Source organism: Bos grunniens, chromosome 7, assembly GCF_055505025.1.
Source record: "Bos grunniens cultivar Pamir isolate PY7600 chromosome 7, Bosgru_T2T1.0, whole genome shotgun sequence".
Lineage (NCBI taxonomy): Eukaryota > Metazoa > Chordata > Mammalia > Artiodactyla > Bovidae > Bos > Bos grunniens.
Window position 1 is genome coordinate 34,282,763 of NC_141171.1, and position 17,570 is coordinate 34,300,332.

The following is a 17,570-nucleotide window of genomic DNA, read 5'->3' on the forward strand; positions in this document are numbered from 1 at the left end:
ATCTAAAATATTCAACCAAACATTCAACACCCAGCAGGGTTGAAAACCCTACTGAGTTTTCCAAGCTAAACATAACATTTGCCTTCCAGCCTTCACTCAGCTACATCAAACTTCCTGCCTTCAATCAAAGGATAGTCCCTTGCTCAAGTCACTTCTTTCAAAAGTGCAAGTTTTCAAAGTACAACTTGTTTTTAAGTTCAACTAAAATCCCACTTTCTACAAGAAGCCCTTCCAAACATCCTGGTGAGAATGGACCATACATTTTCATAGCATGTTAGTTGTACCTCTGTGATTATTCTTCTCATATTCTTTATTTGAGGAGACTCTTAATAGATGTGTCTGATTTCCTCACAACGTAGGATGTGAACCCTTGGAAGGTAGAGGCCAAGATTCCTTATATCCAAATTTTCCACAGCTCCTTGCACTGAGTATGATAGAGAGCAGGACCCTGTGGGACTCCTGGGCAAAAGGAGTCTTTCTGGTCTTGATTACAGGAAATAGGCTTCATTCAGCTTCCATGTCCTTCCCTGAGCTCCAAACAGTTTAGTTCAGTCACTCAGTCATGTCTGACTCTTTGTGACCCCATGGACCACAGCACACTAGGCTTCCCTGTCCATCATCAACTCCTGGAGCTTGCTCAAACTCATGTCTTTCAAGTCGGTGATGCCATCCAACCATCTCATCCTCTGTCATCCCCTTCTTTCCTGCCTTCAATTTTCCTAGCATCAGGGTTTTTTCCAGTGAGTCAGTTCTTCGAATCAGCTGGCCAAAGTATTGGAACTTCAGTTTCAGCATTAGTCCTTCCAGTGCATATTCAGGACTGATTTCCTTTAGGATTGACTGGTTTGATCTCCTTGCTGTCCAAGCAACTCTCAACAGTCTTCTCCAAACCACAGCTCAAAAGCATCAATTTTTCAGTACTCAGCTTTGTTTACGGTCCAAGTCTTTATGGTCCATCATACATGACTACTGGAAAAACCATAGTTTTGACTAGATGGACTTTTATTGGTAAAGTAATGTCTCTGCTTTTTAATATGCTGTCTAGGTTGGCCATAGCTTTTCTTCCAAGAAGCAAGTGTCTTTTAATTTCATGGCTGCAGTCACCATCTGCAGTGATTTTGGAGCCCCCCAAAATAAAGTCTGTCACTGTTTCCATTGTTTCCCCATCCATTTGCCATGAAGTGATGGGACCAGATACAGTGATCTTTGTTTTTTTGAATATTGAGTTTTAAGCCAATTGTTTCACTCTTTCACTTTCATCAAGAGGCTCTTTAGTTCTTCTTTGCTTTCTGCCATAAGGGTGGTATCATCTGCATATCTGAGATTACTGATATTTCTCCCTGCAATCTTCATTCCAGCTTGTGCTTCATCCAGTCTGGCACTTCGCATGCTCTGCATATAAGTTAAATAAACAAGGTGACAATATACAGCCTTGACATATTCCTTTTCCAATTTGGAACCAGTCCGTTGTTCCATGTCTGGTTCTAGCTGTTGCTTCTTGATCTGCATACAGATATCTCAGGAGGCAGGTAAGGTGGTCTGGTATTCCTATCTCTTTAAGAATCTTCCATAGTTTGCTGTGATCCCCACAGTCAAAGGCTTTAGCATAGTCAGTGAAGCAGAAGTAGATGTTTTTCTGGATCTCTTGCTTTTTCTATGATCCAATGGATGTCGGCAATTTGACCTCTGGTTCCTCTGCCTTTTCTAAAACCAGCTTGAACATCTGGAATTTTTCAGTTCACATGCTGTTGAAGCCTGGTTTAGAGAATTTTGAGCATTACTTTACTAGCATGTGATTATGAGTTCCAATATGTTCCAGGTTCAAAAAGTTGATAATTAGGAAAGGGAGAGGTTGAGGAGACAAGCAAGGAACAGTTAAAAGAAACAATAGTGTAGCCGTGGGCAGGGTCCTGGTTCCCTCTCAAGGGATATATATATTCAACAGTATTTTTGAGCTGTTTTTCAGATACTTAAATCTCTACCAGGTGGGAGAATTGAAGGGTATGCTGGCCACAAACATGTAAACCCCAGACATGGAACCAGAAATTTGACGATGTTCACTCCCACTTACCTCACCCCCCAACCAATAAGAAGAATGTCCACAAGCTGATCATGCCCTCTTTGAGCCATTTCTAGAAAATTCCTCACTTCACCCTACAAGTCAGGGACACACAGTTTTGAGCATTAGTTCACTGTGGTCCCCTTTGCTTGGCAAAGCAATAAAGCTGCTCTTTTCTACTTTATCCAAAACTCTGTCTCTCAGATTTAATTCAATGTCAGTTGGGCTTCCCTGGTGGCTTAGAATGTAAAGAATCTGCCTGCAATGCAGGAGACCTGGGTTTGACCCTTGGGTCTGGAAGATCCCCTGAAGGGAATGGCAACCCACTCCAGTGTTCTTGCCTGAAGAATCCCATGGACAGAGGAGCCTGGTGGGCTACAGCCCAAGGAGTCATAAAGAGTTGGACTAAACTTTCACTTTCAGGGTGCAGAGGCTGGATTCAGCTTCAAGTATGAGCTCCCCTATTTGCTCCCCTACCCCACAAAAATTAAATGTTTAAATAAATTGCCAAAGTAGTGGATCTTCTTCCTCCCTAGGCCAAACAAGGTCCTGACCAGTAGCTCCTTTTATTTGTTCCCACATGAGCACAGAAGTGCCATCTCTTTATGCTAAGAAAGATGTTCATCCGTTATGTTCATACATTTGAACAAAAGTGGGAGACTTGTTCATCCCATGTCCTGTGTAACCCACCCAACCCCCATCTCCATCTGAATCTATTTTTGCACTGCCTAAAATTTAACCATAGACAGTCAGTACTTTGGGTATTTTACCCTTCAAAGATTTTTATTAAAATACAAATAATTTCATAAGAAGTGGTGTCTTAACCTAAAGCACTGTCAGTCACAGTTTTAGCAAAGACTAAGGAAAAACAGGCTAAGAATTAGGCCATTTTTAAAATGTTATTGAAAATATAGTGACGAGGAAAAAAAAAGAAATGCTCTCTGGTATAGAGGTAGATGTTGGAGAGATGGTGAAAAGGTACCGACAGAAATAGTCTACATCCTCATAAATTTGCAACAGGTGAAATCTTTCTGAGATGGTGCCCCAGTGTGAAACAATGTATTAAGGATGTAAGACATATTTATCCACTGGAAATTAATACTGTCAGTAACCTGAGCTAAGACTCAGAGAGTTCAAATAACTAGGGATAAGAAGAGCATTCTAAGTTTATTTATAAAGAATCCCAGAGATTGGGGTAAAACCCACAATTGTAAAGGATGTCTTCCCATCAGAGACTCAGCTGCTATGTATGAACCCCACTCCAGTACTCTTGCCTGGAAAATCCCATGGATGGAGGAGCCCTGTAGGCTGCAGTCCATGGGGTCGCTAAGAGTGGGACACGACTGAGCGACTTCACTTTCACTGTTCACTTTCATGCATTGGAGAAGGAAATGGCAACCCACTCCAGTGTTCTTGCCTGGAGAGTCCCAGGGACGGCGGAGCCTGGTGGGCTGCTGTCTATGGGATCGCACAGAGTTGGACACGACTGAAGCGACTTAGCAGCAGCATAAACTTTAAGCAGAGGAAGCTGCCTTAGAAAGCAAACTCAGATGATGACTAGTGCCCAGAAAAACCTCTGGGCCAAAGGATTAATATGAATTGAGCTCCATCTTCCTCTAAATCCATTTGGTAGAGTTTTGAAAATCTCCTCCATGAATCTAATCCATTTGACATCAATTCATGGAAGTAAATGAGATTAACAGAATCTGACCAAGATCTCAGAGTCTCTTCCAAAGAATGGACAAAGTATCCATAATGAAGGAGGGAATATGAAACATTCATGGATACCATGCTTAAAAATGCCTCTTAGCCTATAAATCATATTTCCCTGCTGTTTATAGCTCTGAAAAGAATTAGTAACTTACTCCTAGGTGTGACAGTTCGGGTCACTGAAGATTAAATGTTGCCATGAGCCCACAGAGTCTGACCTGCAGAAAGCAATGAAGTCGATCAAACCGCTACTCCTTTTGCTGGAATATTTACTGTTGACACTTCAAGAGTTCATCTGTAGACTGAAAACAAAAAATGTCTGTCAATTGCTTTCAGTACTTAAATGGGTAAAAAGAGCTAGAGTTTCAAAACAGCTGAATATCCCTACCTGACACAGAGCTGGGAACAGTACAAATAGCATCTGGGTAATTTTTAAGGTTAATTTCAAGTGTGAATCACTTTGGTTCTCTCTCTTAGATGTCCTGAAATTGCCATCTTATTGAAATTTGGGGAAGAATTCAGGCTGTGTCTTTCCCCAGGGAGAGCACACAGTCACAAGTTTTACAAACGCAGAGTCTGTACATACAGCAAAGTTAGAGTTTCCTACTATTAGATCCCTACAATACTTGATACCTGATAAAATCATTGTCAAATAACATTTATAAGAACCCAATTGCATGGGATGGGGTGCTATGTTGAGGATCACAAATTGAATAGTTGCAGCAAAGGCCTTCAGGTGCCCACAGTTTAAGGCAAGCAAATTAGTATATAGAAAAGGCAAAATTTTAAAATGGCAGACCCAATTACAGGGAACCAAGTACTGCTTTGCTATTATAGATTCTTCATATTCCTGGCCACCCATCCATCTATCCATCCCCCAAAACATATTCCAACCCTGGTGACAAAAGTGAAGCCGAAGCCTGGAAGGTGCTCAGTCCATTGGTGCTGAGATGCTTAGGGTTGGGAAGGACTCTGATATTTGTGAAATCCAACCCATGATACCTTTGAATTTCCTCTGCCATGGCTCCACCAAGTAATTACTGGGCACATGTTCCAGGATCTTCAGCGACGGGGAATCCACCACTTTGTTAAAAAAAACTTACATATTCAGGCAAATATAACAGAAAAAATTCTCCCTTGCAAAGACAAATCTACTTCTCCAGAGGCTATTGCTTCCAGTTGCATCTTTTTTTCCACGGACAAAAAAAAAAAACTACATTCCTCTAAGGCAGTCCCTCTAATATTCAAAGACTGTTATCTTAGACCCTTCAAGCCTTTTCTTCAGCAGTACAGCCCTATTCCCTCAAACATCCAGACTTCATTTCCTCATTGAGATCCAAACTTTCTCCTGAATATGTCTTAGTTGCTTTATATTGGTCTTAATGCACATTGCTCAGAGGGCTTCCCAGGTGGCCCCAGTGGTAAAGAACATGCTTGCCAATGAAGGAGATGGAAGAGACGTAGGTTTGATCCCTGAAACCCACTCCAGTATTCTTGCCTGGAGAATCCCATGGACAGACGGAGCCTGGTGGCCTACAGTCCATGGGGTCATAAAGAGTAGGACAAGACTCAAGTGACTTAGCATGCATGCTCATTTGCCAGAACTAAACACAGTATTCCAACCAAGGTCTGACCAAGGCAAAGTAGAGTGGGGTTCTTACCTTACCCATCACAGATACTTCTGTTAAGACTGGCTTTTTGGTAGCCACATCAAACTTCTAACTCTGGGGACTTCCCTGGTGGTCCAGTGGCTAAGATTCCATGGTCCCAGTGCAAGGGGCCTGGGTTGGATCTCTGGTCAGGGAACTAGATTATGCATGCTGCAGCTTAGACCTGTGGCACAGCCACATAAACATTTTTTAAGAAGAAAAAACAATAACAAAACAAAACAAAAAAAAACTCTGTTAACTTTTACTGAGCTGATGCAGCCACTATAAAGTAATGAAGTCAAAATTTAAAACCATTATTTCTTACCAAGTAATGGGCGTCTGGAGAAGGAAATGGCAACCCACTCCAGTATTCTTGCCTGGAAAATCCCATGGACAGAGGAGCCTGGCGGGCTACAGTCCATGGGGTCACAAAGAGTCGGACACAATGGAGTGAATAACAACAAAATGGGCTTCTCTGGTGGTTCAGATGGTAAAGAATCCACTTGCAATGTGGGAGACCTGGGTTCGATCCCTGGGTTGGGAAGATCCCCTGGAGAAGGGAGCAATTACCCACTCCAGTATTCTTGTCTGGAGAATTCCACAGACAGAGGAGACTGGTGGGCTATAGTCCATGGGGTCGAAAAGAGTTATTAGGCACAATTGAGTGACTTTCACTTTGACATTGTAGCTCTATAGGTTATCTAGACCTCTTCCGTTCCCCCACCCAAAGACCATCCATCCATAAGCCTCATCCAATAAACATAAAAGCATGAGAAATGGGTAAAGTTTTCTGTTTTATACATTCCTTTGAGGAAGCTCAAAGTTATTTGATTTGCCCAAGATTCCTCAAAATACCCCAGGTCAAAAATTGTCATCTCAAAACATGATGCACCTTGGTGAGCTATTTCATAAATCTTTAAACCTCATAAAGGATATCTAATACATTAAACCATTAAATGAACCCCATGTAATTAATATTATTAGTACAACATAGGAGAGAGTCTGTCATCTGAACCACCTAATTCTGAAGCCCAGCCATATTTATAATGGTGACCCAGGACAGCTTATCCTAAGCCTTGCTTTCCTCCCCTAGAAAGGGAGATAATACTCCCATCTTGCCATGTTCTTCTATAAAGTGCTTGACACAATGCCTGGCCTGTGGAGGATGCGCAGTAAATGTTAAGTTTCCCCACGCAGCACAGATTATTCCAGTTTGCGCTCCACTTCCCTTAATAGATTCCAAGCTCTTAGAGAAGGGGCCAGGGACTTGCTTGTCTTCACATCCCTCAAACCCTCAACACCCAGCCTGAGTACACACATTCCTCTTGAATATAAATGTGAGCATTTGGCTTCGAATTCAGTTGTATATCATACAGAAATAATTACATTTCTGTTCTGGCCTCTCAGTTTCAAAGGGATATTTTTAAATTCTCATAGAGTAGCTGAGATTACCTATTACATATATGTGTGTATATATGTATAGAGAGAGAGAGAGAGAGAGAAAGAGACTCTCCTCAAGTCTCAGGCAATTGTGTTCAAATGAGGCTCAAGGTCTCATCTATTCAGGAAAACAGGTTGGCACTGACATTTCTAATACTCTTAATGTTGGCCCAACTTTTAGCTCTATTTCTTTCCTCAAGTAATGGTGCTTCAAGACACAGCTAAAACAGGAGGGGCCAGAGGAGGCTCTGATGGGGAAAGCCAATCTCTGATATATCCAATTTCTGACCTATGGCTCAGGCAGCTCAGGGAAAGGTTTGTGGGTCCCCAATGCCTTCCCTGAGCAATAAAATTAAGAGAGTTCACTCCCACACGGCCTCAAGCAGGCTGAGGTAATTGTTACTGTTATGGCTTTAGCAATGTGAGTGGGAGAAGATGAGAATTCTGAAAGAGATTTATTTACTGCAAAGCATCCCAAATATCTCACTAATCTGCTTTTCATTTGGCAAACTTTTCCATCATTAAAAGTGCCATGCTCAGCTCTGCGGTTTATGACAAAGCAAAAGATGCCCCTGGGAGGCCAAGCAGCAAAATGGAAAGAACGTGGGCTCTGGAACGAGTTAGATGCAGGTTTTATTTCCAAGTGTGCTACTTACTTGCTCTGTGACTGTGGGCAGCGTACTTTAGTCTGTTAGAACCCCAGCCTCCTCAATGATCAAGAGAAGATGATTGTCCTGTCCTGGTTTATGAATATAGAGATCAGCCCAAGGCCCTTGGGCCCTATGTTTGTTTCTCCTTTAAGATTCAGTGGTCACCTGCAAAATGAAGATCATAATAGTATCAACTGCACACACTTTGTGATGAGGATTTAAATGGGCAAATGTATAGAAACTGTTTAGAACAGAGTCTGGCACAGAGCAAGTGCTATGTAATTGTTTGTTATCATCATTAACATTAAGGATTACATGACATGTGGAAAGAACACTTTGAATGGTCATTTGTACTTGCTACAAATGTGCTCAATACATGCACATGAAAATATCTCTCATAACTAAAAACACTTCCTTGGGACATGAAGAAACTGCTTGGGTGGGAGGAACCTTTCAAAATTATACACTCAGAACTTGCGAGAAGGAGGGATCACATAGATCAAACCTGTTTACAGAGGAAACAGACCGATAGAGGTAGAGGAGGAAAGCAGGGACAAGAGGCAGAGAAGGGAGCTTCCCTGGTCAGGTGCACAGTTAACAGAAATGAAAATTCCAGGTCTCCTGATACCCTGATGACCCTCTTTTCCCCACATCATACTACCTTTTAAGTGTAGTCTTGGTTAAGAAACACCTTCCTATAAACAGAGTTCAGATTTTTCAGGTGACCTCTGAGTCTCTCTGCTGAAAAGTCAATGGCACCCCACTCCAGTACTCTTGCTTGGAAAATCCCATGGACGGAGGAGCCTGGTAGGCTGCAGTCCGTGAGGTTGCTAAGAGTCGGACACGACTGAGCAACTTCACTTTCACTTTTCACTTTCATGCATTGGAGAAGGAAATGGCAACCCACTCCAGTGTTCTTGCCTGGAGAATCCCAGGGACGGGGGAGCCTGGTGGGCTGCCGTCTATGGGGTCGCACAGAGTCGGACACGACTGAAGCGTCTTAGCAGCAGCAGCAGCAGCTGAGCCTCTTGGAGGCTTTAATAAAGTGAGAATAATGAAAAGTGGGCTCAGAATGGTTTAGGAAGATGCTGGGGATGTAAACAGAAAGGATGGCTCTGCAACAAAACCCCAGCTCAGAGCAGAGACTATTCACCACACTCTGGACAGTGAAACAGGGGCGCTACACCCAGATACTTGCCACCCACAAATCCAAATCCAGCAAGCTCTGTCTCCCATGGTTAATTTTTACTGATTTTATGTTCCAGTTTAGATTTGTTTTGTTTTAAAGGTACAGCCTCACTGAGTTCCAGATGCCTTACTCCTTAGCCCTAGGACTGAGAATCCTTTCCAGCTGATTTGGTTCGCTCAAATGGAGAGCTACCTACCATGGAGGGAGGTAGAATATTCCCCTTCTGATTGGAAATACTAACTGGATTTCAATGGGTTTCCTATGTTTCCTTCCCTTCAACCAGGGAGACAGATCTGACCTAAGGCATTTTGCCTTTGAAAGCAACTTTCACTTCTATAGCTAGGTTGTTCCCCCTCCCCCAATTAACCAAAGAAACAAGCCAAGAATACAAGAAAGCACAGAAAATAGAAAGGAAAGAATCAGCCCCAAGTTGAACACAAATATTGGTATTTGGGGTCCCCTAAGATTGCGTCTAGCTCTATTTTGTGCTGAGATTCTGGGCCTCTCTGGCAGCTAACAGATATTAGTCTGCTAGAAAATACTAGTAAGTATTTTCATGAGGAACCAAGGGGAGGGCAAGATGACAGTCTTAATATAGTTTTGATGTTTCCCAGTTGTCCATGCCCTACCTACCCTCATGGACTAAAATAAGAGGGTTGTCCATCTAAAAATGAAGACAAGGAGTACTAACAATCCTGCCCTGCTTTGAGATCCAAAAGGGAGAAGACTGCATGTCCAGCCTCTGCCTGGCTCACATTTACAACTCCAAGAAAGAATTCAGAGGCGGAGGTAAGAATTGTACCAGGGGAGGCTGCCAACTGAGAGAAAAATCTGTGCCCCCCCTGAGGGCAGCCAGCCTGCCAACATGGCGGCTGAAGCAGAGGGGGAAGGAAACGCATCATGGAACCCACAGGAGGTGGAAAGAACTGGGGCACAAGGAGGAGAAAACCCCTGGGACTTCGCTGGGGGTGGGTGAGGAGGTTTGTAATAGCCAAAGAGATAAAAAGTTTAAAATACTGGTTATTGCCATTGATAAAACCCCTTTTAAAACTCCAGGCTAGCATGGCCTGAGAAAATGGGCTGACACTGGTAACATCACCTCTTTCTGTTATCTCTCCACAATTTAATCTGCACACAGTGTTGTAATGAGCATCCCTAGTGGGCTTTATTCATCCAGATGAATGCTCTCCTGATGCAGGAGTCCCCAGTACAAGAAATATAATTCTTGATTCTTAGAATTTAATTATGTGCTGCTCGTTGTATATTAAAGTAATTCAAATTACCATACCACAGGGGTGTATGACTTGTATTACTTTTCTTATAAGTGAGACAGGCTGGTACAGAATCATCCATTTTCTCACTCGGGCTCCTTTGCAACTAATCCCACAGGTTTGAGAAATAGCAGGTCAGGGCTAAAGGCACAGTGCGTGTCCACGAGAGAATTTCCCTGCAAAGAAGCAATATAAAGAACAGTTAAATCAATTAAAACAAGGAGACCATTAGACTAACACATTAGCACCCTACATAAAGTAACCAAAACCTAAGGCTGTAATGTCTCAAGGTTAAGAAAGTGAAACCTAACGACGACCAATCATAAATAACCAACTCAGCTTTTCCAAACAATGCAACTGCTTCAGCCACTCAGATAATTCCCTTCCTTTGCTTCCCTTGCATCTTCTCTATAAAGTCTTTCTCCTGGCTCCTGTATGTGGAGCATCCTAACCACTTCCCATTTGGCCTGATTCGAATTGAATTTGCTAAAATAAACTCAAAATTTGAATATGCCTCAATTTATTTTTCCCTGGTGGCTTAGACAGTAAAGAATCTGCCTGCAATGCAGGAGACGTGGGCTCGATCCCTAGCTAGAGAAGATCCTCTGGAGAAGGAAATGGCAACCCACACCAGTATTCTTGCCTGGAGAATTCCAAGGACAGAGGAGCCTGGTAGGCCAGGCTATGGGGTGGCAAAGAGTAGGACACAACTGAGCAACTTTCACTTTCAGTTTATCTTTTGACAGAACTAAGCCACATTAGTCCAGAAGATACCCCCCAAAAAAGCCTCAGCTAGAGCCTAGCCTTAACCTATATGGGTCTCAGTTTCCTCATGAGTTAAAAAAAAAAAATTCTTGCCGCTAAACAGATTTCAAATGCCTCCCTTTGGAGTTCCTGTGAGGGCCAAAAGAGAATATCTGAAACATTTTCTAATCTGTAACTCACTGTAAAAATATGGGGTTACCTAGCCCATTGGAATAATGGAACTTTGTTTTCAGATATGTTAAAATACCTGCTTTCCTAACTGTGATTTACAATTTAATAGTTTATAAAATGCATCACTCCAGCTCCTAATGCGTAGGTGATGACATGAAGTACGAAGGCAAAGAAAAAGACCAAATCCCCTTCCATCATACTATCCAGGCAGTCTTAGCTCATATTAGAAATCTTTGTATGATGTTACATTCTAACATCCAATATTAAGCTTCCTTTTAGAGAGAAAAAAAAATATGTGCCAATACTAAGTTGTTCTTGCCAGGTTATCTTAAATGACTGGGTGCCTTCTTAAGGCACCTCACCAATCAGTGTGCCACCAACCTAGTGGAATGTGGCCGCACACACCAAAAGTGTGACCAGAGAGAAGCATCCATCCCATGAAAAAACACTAGGGCCCTCTAGTGAACAGAAATTAAACTGGAGTCTGTGGGTGGTGACAGCAGAAGAAGTAGGTCATCCTTTTAAACCTCATTTCCTCCACAGTTTTATGTTAATAGAGACCCAACGACCAAAAAGTGAGTTTCCATATTGCCTAGGGAAAATAATGTCCAAATAATTTGAATATTTTTCAAATAACTTTCCTTTATACCCTATGCAACTGAGAAATCCCAGAGGCTTGTAAATCTTAGCAAAGCCATTGTTTTCAGCTCTAAACCCTGCCTTTGGGTTTGGCTTTCTCTCTTTTCTTTATGGATGAATAACATTTTCAATCAAGCTGTTTTTCTTGTTACTCTGGGAACCAAGATCATTTTGCATAAACTTAATCCTCATTTTCAGGCTCTCCGACTTTACCTTCCCTTTCTCATCACTACTAGAACAGGAGAGTCACACTCCAGAAATCACATGGGGTACAGGAGAGCTATGCTGTGCAGTGGGACAAGTCACTTCTGAAGTCTTAAGAACAGGGTCACCTCAGAGAAGATGCTTCACACCTAAGCCAGGTTCTCACTAGTAAGAATCACATAAGACTTCACTCAATGACCCCTCTGCTATGGATGCTCTCCTGTCCACTTTCCCTAGGAGCTTCCCCAATAGTTCAGTGGGCAAAGAATCCGCCTACAATGCAGGAGATCCCAGTTTGATTCCTGGGTCAGGAAGATCTGCTGGAGAAGGGGTAGGCTACCCACTCCAGTATTCTTTGGCTTCCCTTGCAGTTCAGCTGGTAAACAATTCGCCTGCAATGTGGGAGACCTGGGTTTGATCCCTGAGTTGGGACGATCCCCTGGAGAAGGGAAAGGCTACCCACTCCAGTATTCTGGACTAGAAAATTTCATGGACTGTATAGTCCATGGGGTTGCAAAGAGTCAGACATGATTGCGACTTTCACTTCACTTTAGTGAGAAACGCCCAATCCCCACCTTTGCCCCCACTAAGGTGTTTACAAGCTTCAATCACAGCGTTTCAGTCATCTGCTTGCTTGTATTTGTCAACCCTCACCGGACTGAAGACTTTTACAAAGGCAGCACTTTTGTCTTATTTACTTTAGGATTCCTCAGATCATGCTTGCCAATGTTTGGTATGTAATAGGCTGTAAAGAAATGTCTGTTGAAGGATTAATTTAATTGACAAGTTGATTGATTGAATGAATGCCACAGATGAAAGCACCTTGTAAATCTCCCATCACTAGACAAATGTAAGTCATTATTACAAGGAATTCCATGGATAAGCTTTGAACTTGAGGTAATTAGGCAATTGCTCAAAGTCAAGAGGTAATGGACCTTTTCATAGCATCCTTTGTTTTTGTTTATTTATTTAATCCAGACAGTTGCCAATAATTTACATAACTTAAGATAATAACACACTAAAAAAAAACAGCCCATGCATTAGAAATACTGAGAAATACTCTCCTGGTTAAATTCAGTTCAGTTCAATTGCTCAGTCGTGTCCGACTCTTTGTGACCCCATGAACCACAGCATGCCAGGCCTCCCTGTCCATCACCAACTCCCGGAGTTCACCCAAACCCATGTCCGTCGAGTCAGTGATGCCATCCAACCATCTCATCCTCTGTCATCCCCTTCTCCTCCTGGTTAAATTAGCATTGTCCCTTAGAGACACAATGATGAAATAATAGACTTTAAGTTCCTCCTTAGGTACATACTGGTGTCCTGGAAAGACCATTAATGCTAATACCAACACCAAACATTGAGGGGACTGTCCTCAGGTGCCCATTTTGTTTTTACCAGTTTCTCTCAGTATGAGAGTACTTACAGGAAGTAGCTGGGTATTTCGGGGGATTTTTTTTTTCCACAATTCAATTCATAAAACTTGGACACTAGCTATGTGTTGGATAAATACAAGAGATGCAAACAAGGATTTCAAGGTGGCATGTGGGTTGCATGAAAGGGTCTTGACAAGATCACATATACCACAACCAATGCAGAATGAAATGCCATAAGATAAATGCATTAAATCCCCAGTGCTGTGGGTCTAGAGGCAGAGAGACAGAACAGGCCACTGGAGAAGATCAGAAAAGACTTCACAGAGGAGGTGGTATCCATAATAAAAGTTAAGCTTTGGACAATATATCAAGCCACACAGACAGGGCATGGTGGGGTTTGTGGGGGAGAGGGGAAGTGGCAGGACAGGGGGGATTCCAAGGAGCATGACACTGTACAGAAAGTCCAGCAGCAGGGCTAGCTACCTTCATTTCTTTAAGTTTCCATTACATCTGCTCCTGGGATGCTCATCTGACTCTGGTAATAGCCAATTTGATATTAGCTGTATTCAATGTAAACTACACTGATATTATTATGGTAAATTCCTCTCTTTTCACAGCAGCAATAAACATTATCTTGAAGCAATGGATCAAATACTACATTTATATAATATCCCTAGAGACATTATTCAAAATAAATTTTGAGTATACTTTAATTACATTTTCTTTAATTTTTATTGAAATTCAAAACCAATACTTCTCAGCCTCTTCTGAAAATGATCTGTGCTTAGCATGGAAAAAAATCTTGTAATTACTATTGCATAACATCTTGCCAAGTTCTTTCATTCCATCCTTGCCAGATTCTGATGTCTAGTATTAGAATTAACTTAACTTCTTTGGAATTTTATTTATATTTTATTTATAAAGTTTATTTATATTTACATTTTATTTACATTTATTTTTAATTGGAGGATAACTGCTTTACTCTTTGGGATATTTTTAAGAGCTGGGAATGGGCATGTTTAACTGTATAAAATTTCCTAATTTCATCAAATTCTAAAAATGGCATATCTCCCAAACTAATGTTTTATAGGATATTAGGTGTTTCATTAAAAAATGAGAAATATTAATGGGACAAAGTTAAGTAAAAGTTTCCACATTCATGTGTGGAATTTAAAACATTCAACAAACCAGTGAATAAAAACAAAAAGGAGACAGACTAGCAGAAACTGAGAATACACTGGTGGTTGCCAGTGGGGAGAGAGGAGGGAGGGGGCATTACTTATAGGCATAGGGGATTAAAAATGGGGTTATCATATTATGGGATTATATGAAATTGTGTGTGTGAAACTTCTGAAAACTGTAAAGCATTGTAGAATTTATAGAATTTTTCATTCAATAAAAAATTTTAATTAAAAAATTCTTAGATTTGAATAGAGAAGATTATCTGAATATGTTTTTAAACTGTTCTTAGAGTAGGTGATTCAATATCTGACAAAATAAAGGGTATATGCACCTTTTCCAACTAGACACCTCAGGAGTCTATGACTTTACTCCAACAATACTGCCTTTACTCAAAATATTTTTGAACACCTCTTAAAATTTCCTTTAGTTTGTGACACAGACTCAGTGATGACAAATTTTCATCATATTATAAGTAGATTTGGAGAATAGACAGACATATAGAGCCAGATCAGGAAAATATGGTAAATGGTATTTTGATCAACTGGAATCTCCCTGTCAAGGAATGATACAAACTTTCTGTATAACTTATGAAGTGGTTCCAAAATCAGTAAGACCAGAACTCAAAAGTGCTTTAAATAATGGTGACATCATTAGAAAAGACAGCTTTCTCCAAAAAGAATATGACAAATTAAGACTTTGTTATAAACACTGAGATGGTTGTTCAAAATAGTTCTCAATCTCATTTTCCACATTTTGTTCAAAAGTAACTTGCTAAGGCAAATTCTTAAAGAACTTGTTGTATACTACCTAGCAAATGGGTTATTTCCCTTTTAAGTGTTGTTTGAAAGGAGAGATAAGGCTTATTCTGTCTGCTCTGGCTCCCTCTCCTTTTCAAGGTAGAAAAAAAATCTGAGAGGAGAATATATTTGAGAACAATATATCTGACAAGGGGTTAATATTCAAAATATATTATACAAAGAACAAATGCAATTCAACATCAAAAAACAAACAACCCAATCAAAAAATGGGCAGAGGATCTGAACAGACATTTTCCCAAAGAAGGCACACAGATGGCCAGCAAACAAATGAAAAGATGTTGAACACTGCTTTTCATTAGGAAAATGCAAATCAAAATGACAATGTAATACCAGCTCACACCCGTCAGAATGACTACCATCAAAAAAGACAACCAATAAACATGTAACAAGAAGTATATGAAAGGGAATCCTCACACATCATTGGTGGGACTGTGGACAACAGTATGGAGGTTCCTAAAGAAATTAAAAACAGAACTACCATACATTCCAGCAATTCTACTTCTGAGTAATATCCAAAGAAAACAAAACACTAATTTGAAAAGATATATGTGTTCCAATGCTTATTACAGCACTATTTAAACAGCCAAGATGCAAAAGACACCTAAGTGTCTGTACACAGACAAATGGATAAAGATGTGGGATATGACAAAAGTAAAATGGAATATTCCTCAGAATATTTGATAAAAAATATCAAATCTTATCATTTGCAACAGCATGGATGGACCTAAATGGTATTATCCTAAGTGAAGTAAGTTAGAGAAAGACAAATACCACATGATCTCATTTACATGTGGAATTTAAAAAACAAAAGCAAATAAACATGAAATGAAAACAGAATCATACATACAGAAAACAGGTGGTTGCCAGAAGGCAGGGGTGGGGAGGGAACGTGAAGCAGATGTAGAAGATAAGAAATACAAACCTCCAAGTTATATGATAAATAAACTATGGGAATATAACAGCATAAGGAATATGATTAGTAATATTTTAACAAGTTTATACATGGACAGATGGTTACTAGAGTTATCATGGTGATCATTTTATAATATATACAGTGTCAAATTACTAGGTAGTAACCTAAACTAATATAATTACATACATCAACTGTTTCAATTTTTTTTAGAAAAAGGTTTTCCAGAAATGAAAATAAGTGAGTAAGTGATAGTTGCTCAGTCATGTCCAACTCTTTGCAACCCCAAGGACTGTAGCCTGCCAGGCTCCTCTGTCCATGGAATTCTCCAGGTAAGGTGGGGCAAAAACTACTTGTTGCTTACAGCTGGTGTTCCCAACCTCCAGGATCTAATGCCTGATGATTGAGATGAAGCTGACTTAATAATCGAAATGAAGTGCACAATAAATGCAATGCACTTGAATTATCCCAAAGCTATCCCCGAACCCCAGTCTGTAGAAAAACTGTCTTCCACAAAACCAGTGCCTGGTGCCAAGAAGACTGGGGACCACTCATCTACAGAATACCTATTCTTTTCTTCTTTCTCAGTAGCAGAATTCAGTTTTGTTGGGACCATAATACATTGAGCTAAAACAAAAAACATTTCCCCACCTCCTTTGTGCTTGCTATAGTTACAGGACACAGTTCTGGCCTAAGAAGTGAAGGCAGTAAAATTTCCTGAAAGAAGAACAGAGTCAATTGGTAGTGCTGTATTCTACTAAAGCACGGGCACAATGCTGAGGTGCTGGAGGTGGGATTACCATTCTACAAACGTATGGTTACTAAAGAAGAAAGGTGGAGGAGAGAGAAATTAGGAGATTGAGGTTGACATCAGTCAATTCAGTCACTCAGTCATGTCCTATTCTTTGCGACCCCATGGACTGCAGCATACCAGGCCTCCCTCTCCTTCACCAACTCCCAGAGCTCGCTTAAACTCATGTCCATCGAGTCGGTGATGCCATCCAACCATCTCATTCTCTGTCGTCCCCTTCTCCTCCTGCCTTCAATCTTTCCCAGCATAAGGGTCTTTTCCATTGAGTCAGTTCTTTGCATCAGGTAGCCAAAGTATTGGAGGTCTAGCTTCAGCATCAATCCTTCCAATGAATATTTCCCTTAGGATTGACTGGTTTGATCTCCTTGCTGTTCAAGAGACTCTCAAGAGTCTTCTCCAACACCACAGTTCAAAAGCATTAATTCTTTGGCGCTCAGCTTTCTTTACGGTTCAACTCTCATATTCATACATGACCACTGGAAAAAACCATAGCCTTGACTAGATGGACCTTTGTTGGCAAAGTAATGTCTCTGCTTTTGAATATACTGTCTAGGTTTGTCAGAGCTTTTCTTCCAAGGAGCAAGCGTCTTTTAATTTCATGACTGAAGTCATCATTTGCAGTGATTTTGGAGACCAAGAAAATAAAGTCTGTCACTGTTTCCATTTTTTCCCCATCTATTTGCCATGAAGTTATGGGACTGACTGGATACCATGATCTTAATTTTT

The 17,570-nt window shown here is 40.8% G+C and overlaps 1 long non-coding RNA gene across 1 annotated transcript; it reads right to left on the reverse strand.

Annotated features, from left to right (window-relative positions):
• Window positions 1-3,924: 3,924 nt before the first annotated feature.
• On the reverse strand, window positions 3,925-6,040 carry LOC147369022 (uncharacterized). The gene is made up of 3 exons (XR_015167130.1): window positions 5,744-6,040; window positions 5,431-5,602; window positions 3,925-4,071 (listed from the first exon to the last, which is right to left on the reverse strand). It is a non-coding gene; the product is annotated as an uncharacterized LOC147369022 (long non-coding RNA).
• Between the last annotated feature and the right edge of the window lie 11,530 nt (window positions 6,041-17,570).